This window comes from Berghia stephanieae, chromosome 7 (genome assembly GCF_034508935.2).
Source record: "Berghia stephanieae isolate SIO BIC M18660-M18661 chromosome 7, UCSD_Bste_1.3, whole genome shotgun sequence".
In the NCBI taxonomy this organism is placed as follows: domain Eukaryota; kingdom Metazoa; phylum Mollusca; class Gastropoda; order Nudibranchia; family Aeolidiidae; genus Berghia; species Berghia stephanieae.
Genome location: NC_088366.1, coordinates 35,431,310 through 35,438,809, shown reverse-complemented (window position 1 = coordinate 35,438,809; position 7,500 = coordinate 35,431,310). Strand labels below are relative to the sequence as shown.

Here is a 7,500-nt window from a genome sequence, read left to right as displayed (position 1 = left end):
GAGACAGTTGCATTAAAGACCAAATTTTCATTATTACACTTATGAAACTTAGACAGAACTACGCTAACCTTCATATTTCACAATTGTTTAGCGTTAGTGAAAGTACTATAACAAATATTATACAAACTTTTATTCATGTTTTACATAAGCCATACGCTTCTCTTTGAAAATGTTATGAAGGTTACAAGCCCTTCTAGACATAAAAATAAACTATCAGCTCCATCATCATTTTTAAGATTTCCAAATTGCAGAATGATCATTGATTGTACAGATGACCAAATTGCTATTCCTAAAGAAATGGATAAACAACGGTTAACTTATTCTTCTTATAGGTCCATGAATTCTGTTAAAGCTCTTGTTGGTCTAAGTCCAAATGGTGTGATAAATTTTATTTCTAAACATGATCCAGGGTCTGTCTCGGATAAGGTCATTGTACAAAATTGTGGATTACTAAAACTTTTAATTTTAAGCCCTGGAGAATTAATTTTAGCAGATAAAGGTAATAAAGGTAAAACCCCATCCTGATTCAAGATATTTTACCTCAAGGAGTAACTGTAAATATCCCTCCCTTTTTACATAATAAATTTACTGAAAATGAGATTTTATTAACAAAAGAAATTGCTTCATGTAGAATTCATGTTGAAGTGAGAGGGCTAATGAAAGACTGAAAAATGTTAACATCCTCTCATATATTCCAACCATGTTAAGAGAAACATCTGATATTATTTTTCAATTTGTTGCAGCACTTGTCAATCCCCAGTCTCCTCTTATTAAGGAGATTGCATTTTGTTAGCTTTGCCATTTATTTTGTACAACACACATATTTTGTTCATCATCATCAAATCACCATTCAAAATAATGGTTTTGTAGGTCCATACATGATTTTACATGATAAACATGACAAATTATGGCATTGTTGTATCAATGTATGTTCAATGTCATTAACATTGTTAAATAAAACCACACAAATTAGTTTTGGACTGAATCAACCCAAGGCATCATCAAGATAGATCTGTGGAAGTAAAAGAATAAAAGATTCAAATTTAGAGCTGCGACCATGCTCAATAGGCAAAAAACAAACAAACTAATAAAACGTCTGTTGTGGTCTTGTGGTATGACACTCGCTTTCAGATCAGAAGGTCCTGGGTTTGGGCCTCGCTCGGCACATAGTTGAGTCCTTGGAGAAGGCTCTTTACTCACAATCTCTCACCGTACTCAGGTGTCAAATGAGTACCTGGCGTTGTCTCTGTCCGAAAAAATTGTAATATCGCCCAACAGGCATCATGTCCCGTCTTACATGTTAAATGTTGCTGTTGGCCAGGGACCCCTTGTAAAGCACTTTGAGCACATTTAGTGGATATTACGCTGTATAAAAACTCAATTAAAAAAACAAATTAAGTGATTCTTTCATTCATCTTGCTTTGTTGATAAGGGGGAAACCCGAAACGTCCATTTTATCTGTTTTCGTATATTAAATTGAAGTTCACATTCAATTTCACAATGTTATTGATTTCTTCGAGTTTCAAGCAGCAACATTTACATTACACACCTTAACCCAATAGGAAGTTTAGTTTACAGTGACTAACACTGGTCTAAATAAATCCTTTATTCATCCCATAGAGGAAATTTATCTCTAGGGTCTATTCCCAGGGAAGACTGGAATAACCACGGTGCAGCGCCGCAAATTGAGCTAGGGCGAGGTGACTTGCTCAAGGCCACACAGCGCAGCGGCGGGTGAACGAACTCGGTACCTTTCGGGTACGAAGCAAAAACCGTACCGCTGATCCACGCTGCCCCACATGAAGTATGATAAAATGTCTAGCGTGATTGGTGATTATGATGCTCATATGAGTATTATAATAAAGGTTACAACACGATACTAAATAGTATGTAGTAGACTATAGTCAATAGCAACGAAAATTAGCGAAGCAAGACTAAGACCTCAAAGACTCAAAGTCCGTGGTCCATAAGATAAAAACACAATAATTCAATGACTCCCTCTCTCTCTCCCTAACTAAAATCGAACGTAAACAGTTAAATCTTTCCATTGGATATACTAAATCTGCCTAAACTCAAAGTAAACTGATTATTGTCCAACAGTAGTTTTACGGAGATGTGAGATTTTGAGAGTGAGAATGAGAAGACGAAATTACTTACCTTCACAGAATACTCTTTATTCTTCATGCTGGCTTGAACTTTGCCGAACATCAAGCCATCTGAGTAAGTGAAAGTCAAAACAGGACCTGACTGATGATGATTTTCACCTCGCGAGACACTTTTATGCTCATTGGAGAAGTATTTCATAAGGGCGGTGATGGAAATAGAGTTCGTGTCAGCCATTTTTCTCGACTGTTTAGAGCCAGCCGGTTTGTTGCCATGCGTTGCTGCGCAGGATTACGTCACGACTTAGGAAGCCTATTGTTTTGAGATTTTAGATGTCATATCTCATAATTTATTTGATGCTGACATGTATATACTTGCCAAAACGATGCCTATATTATTCAAATCCCATTGCTATAACATGGTCAAAACAAAAGCAGCAATATTCATTGACGTTACAATAATACTATAGTCAGAGTTTTTTAATTAATGGCGCGTATTTCTCTCGTCTTTCTCAGCTGTCCCTCTATCAAAAGTTGTAAAAATTTGTATCAACCTCTGACTCATTTTGTCTTAACTGAATATAGATTTTGAACCGTATTGATGTAACGTCAAAATAGTTTTCTTCTTTAAGACCTATAAAAAACTTATCTAAAATCGATGTCATAAAATTAGAGATTTTACATTATAAATAACTATGTAAACAAGTTACGCACCACAAAGTAAGAGATGAGTTCATTGTGTTTCCAAAAGATTATCGTGCTGTCAAGTAGTTCCGACTAGTTTTTATGAGTTCAGGTCATACTTATTTCCGAATAAAAACAACGGTAAACTTAAATAAAGTTACAACTAATATAAGTACCTTCAAATTTTGAATTTATGATTTATTCCATATTATCTGCATCATGTTGTAATCATCGAAGACTGATATGAAATCTCAAGCTTTAAATAATTTGAAATAGTGATTATGTACTCAAAACTGTCAATCAACAATGAAAATTGTTTATATAACTATGAAAAATCGTAAGTATGCATGAGAGTTTCACAGAGCATTTAAATGTTTTTAAAACATATAAGCACTTAAACGATATGATACGATACGGTACGAAATCTTTATCGGTTACTCCCATAAAGCTGCGAATAGATGCTGTGCGCTTGGCAAAGAAACTCACAACATTGCCATCCGGAAGTATAACGGACCAACACACAAAACTGTGTGTACCTAAACGTTTATAGTCTGGTTAATACAGTTAAGTGAGAATTACTCACAAACATGGATGGCAAAGACCTGAGTGACGTTATCTTCGTTCTATCTATAGAACTCCACTTGTATCTATCCATCAAAGAGGACAGTATGAATTTTGGAATTTCACAAACAACCCCGTGAAGATGATTATCGAAATACAGCAGAGATCACCAGTGTGGAACGACGTGATAGGATCCGAGAAAACTTTGATATGGATATCATCTAAAGATGTACGGAGTTGGGTGAACGTAAACATACAACCGACAAAGGAATGGACTTCTGATAATTCGGGTCAGAGGATCATTGTTATTCTTGCAGTTGGTGAATAAATATTTAGAAGGGTTCCATGCAGTTTTTATACTCTGCATCTGGAAGGTAGAGACTATGATTCAAGGCAGAGGTGTTTGAATACTGGCTAAAGAATCGTTTGCTTCCTTCCCTAGAAACACCCAGCTGTCTTGTAATGGACAATGCTACCCCATTTGGTGGCCCTTGATTACTTCAAGGCGCAAGTTTGGCCACTAAAAAAGCTGACATGATTTTATGGCTTCAATCATACATCATTGCATTGAATGACCGTTTATCAAAGGCTTAACTATTCTCCTCGGTGAAACGAAACAAACCAGAAACAGTTTTCAAAGTGGACTTTCTAATCAGGGACACGAGGTGTTGCGACTTCCCCCATATCTGAGCTCAATCTAATCGAGCTCATTTGGGCCCAAATTAAGGCAAAAGATTGCGAAGAACACCAAATTTACTCTCACAGACGAGGCAATAAATGATATAACACGGGAGGAATGGGAAATGGCATGCTCCCACCTTCGCAAAATGGAGGAAAATTACATTTCATTGGAGTGATGCCACATAATCATTTCTTAGATGTTCCATTTCTCCTTTCATTTTATACTCGTCATCAGAATGTAATTATTAATGTGTCCAATAATTCTTTTTTATTTGTTTGTTTGTTTGTTGAATACGCGCATTTGTGAAACCTGTTATCATAAATTGATCATTTTTTACTTTTGACCAGTCTACATTAAACTTAAGTAACGCTTTTTGGTATAAACACAAGCGGTTTCTCTAATCTTATTATGGAATTATTCAACCCTTTACCAATTTTTAAAACCATTTTCATATTCATTTGATTATTTATTTGTATTGAAAATATCATAATGCAAGAATTCTAACATAAGTATTCTCCACACATAGTCACCATATATCTACTTGTTTTACCTCTGTAATTTTCAAGACTTTTAATATTCTTTGTCAATTTTTATTTAATTTCTACACGTTGATATTTCTATTATACATTCCTGAATTGGGTTGTGATACAGAATTATAATTTATATACAAGGATGAAAAATATTATCTTATCTTATCTCATGTCTGAAACGTCGAGAAAAAAGAATAAACATTGGTTTAATGTGGATGAAGAGAAATTACAGAGAATTTTCGGACTCAGACACCTCCTCTCTTAAATAGAACTTTTTGAAAAATTTGAGCAACATAATATCTACTTCCATAATGATATCGCCAAGAGATTTAACTTTCCAAATCCTTTCTTTAAAAAATATAGCATTGTGGAGAACATTGTGCTTATTTGAGTCAATAAAAAAAATTATACGGCGCACAACTCTACTAAAAGATTTGAAAATTAGAAATGTATTTTTTACAGAAAGATAAACAGATAATTTGATTTCCTTTTATAATTTAAAGTCAGTTTAAAAGTTCGATGAGTCAAACCGATATCATGAAAGTATGTACCGACGACACTAACACTTTCAAAAACAACAAATTTCGTCACTGTAAAAAGTTGTCAGTTTGGCGTTTTTACGACAGGAAGAACAACCAAAAGTTGACAGATGAATTTTGACCATTGTTTTGATTTTCAGCCGCCATTTTGATTGGTGAAGTATTGAAAGGTATTGCAAAGCAGTCCGAGAGTCATTTTTACTATTAGGGTTAGCTCGAGATCGAAGGATTTTTTTTTTATTAGGGTTAGTCATAAGTCTTAATAAAGGTGCTAGGGTGTTTGTTTTTCCATAAGTTAAGTAAAGGGGAGACGTTCCGAAAGCTCCTACATCCCCAGTATTCTTTAAATTTGTATTTTCACCGTTGATCTTTTGTCAGGCGTTTATTTATTCAATTTGTCATCATTTTTCTATTAAGGTTAGCTCGAGATAGGAGGATTTTTTTTTCTATTAGGGTTAGTCATAAGTCTTTTGTAAAGGTGCTAGGATGTTTGTTTTTCCATAAGTTAAGTAAAGGGGAGACATTCCGAAAGCTCTTACATCCCCAGTATAATGTATTCACTTAATGTAAATGTTGCTGCTCGAAGCTCGAAGAAATAAATAATAATGTGAAATTGAATGTAAGCTTCAATTTAATTATAAAAACAGATCAAATGAACGTTTCGGGTTTCCCCTTTATTGGCAAAACAGGATGAACGAAACACCACAGATGAATGAGATAATGTGGTAGTGGCGTAGTTAAGATGAATAAACAAAACATTGGTTGGCAGGAAATTAGTATGCTCCTTTGTAAGAAAGCACGAATTAAAATAGAATGCTAGATATTTCTAAAAGGTGAGCAATTAATTAAGTGAAAAGAGGGGAGGCGGGGAGGAACTGTGTAATGCAGTTTAGAAAGTGAAATATAAAAAAAAATATAGTCTAGCCTTGTGGAGAACATTGTGCCATTTGAGTCAATAAAAAAAATTATACGCGCACAATTCAATGAAAGATTTGAAAATTAGAAATGTATTTTTTACAGATAGATAAACAGATAATTTGATTTCCTTTTATAATTTAAAGTCAGTTTGAAAGTTCGTTGAGTCAAACCGATATCATGAAATTATGTACCGACGACACTAACACTCTAAAAAACAACCAATTTCGACACTGTCAGTTGTCAGTTTGGCGTTTTTACGCAAATCGTCGCATTCGAAATAATGTGTTCACTTAATTACTTTAAGGATTTCAGATCTACACTAAGTTTTCAACAATTTTCATCTATTTATGACATCAAGTATTATTATTGCCCCATTTGATGCTTTCAATGTGATGGTTTCGGGTGGATAATACCTAGGTTTAACTTCTTTGGTAATAAATTAAAAGATAATAATAATAATAATATAAAAAATCGAAATCGGATTCAGTAGTCTGATGTCACGCCGCCCGGCAAAGGCGGCCATCTTGGTTCTAAACAAAGAAAATCATTACTTTTTATTCTTATTGCTGGCTAGAACTTTTCATATGCCTTGTGATCAGAATGTGTAAAAGTCAAAACATGATCAGATTTATGGGGTTTTTTTCCTCTGGATACGCTTTATGCTCGTCGGGGAAATATTTCATACGGGCGTCCGCCATTGTTCCGATAGTTTAGAGCCAGTGTTACTAAGTTACCATGCGTCATAAGGAAGGAAGTGACGTTACGACTGTTGAAGAGTATTTAAAACAAGAAAATAGAAGTTGCATTGAAGGTAAAATAAGGTTTTAGAAAGACCTTATTAAATGTTATGAATAGTCAGGTGGCTCCGTAGCGCAGTGGATAAGCTGTCAGACTCGAACCTTAAAAGTACTGGGTTCAATCCCATTGTGGACATTTTTTTAAAAAGTTTACTTTATTGAGAAAGTCATCATTTTCGTTGTCATAGTTACTGGACATATATTTAAAACCTTAAATTAATCTATTATTATTATTATTATTATTATTATTATTATTATTATTATTATTATTATTATTTATTAATATTTTAAAAAAAAACAACATCGGTACCATTCAATGTGTTATAAACGTGCATTTATATGTAAACGTCGATTGTTATCATTTCATAATATTTTATCATTATCATCAGTGTATTCGTTTACCGCGTCTTTGTCATTTTATTGGGTTTTTTTTTTTTTCTTCTTCTTCTATTTTTTTTTTGTTGTTGCTGTTTTTCAAAAACTTCCTGTCCCATCATTGTCTATGTCTATTTACCTTATCTACGCCATTCACACTACCTATACATCTCTCATTCGTTCTTAGTGTCTTATTCGTCGTGTTTTGTTGATAAAGGGGAAATCAGAAACGTCCACAGTATGTCTTCGTCTATTAAATTGAGGCTTACAATTCAACACTTATCGTTATTTTTCCTTCGAGCTTCAAGTAGC

General features: G+C 34.0%; 1 long non-coding RNA gene across 2 annotated transcripts in view; it reads right to left on the bottom strand.

The window, feature by feature from the left end:
• LOC144977152 (uncharacterized) overlaps positions 1-2,369 on the bottom strand; it is a 3,659-nt gene extending 1,290 nt beyond the window's left edge. The window contains exons 1-2 of one of the 2 annotated variants that reach the window (XR_013646251.1): positions 2,158-2,369; positions 849-1,012 (exon numbers count right to left, since the gene is read on the bottom strand). This is a non-coding gene — a long non-coding RNA (uncharacterized LOC144977152). Of the gene's footprint in view, positions 1-848; positions 1,013-2,157 lie in introns of those variants that run through there. The other variant, XR_013646252.1, reaches the window with a different exon arrangement.
• Between the last annotated feature and the right edge of the window lie 5,131 nt (positions 2,370-7,500).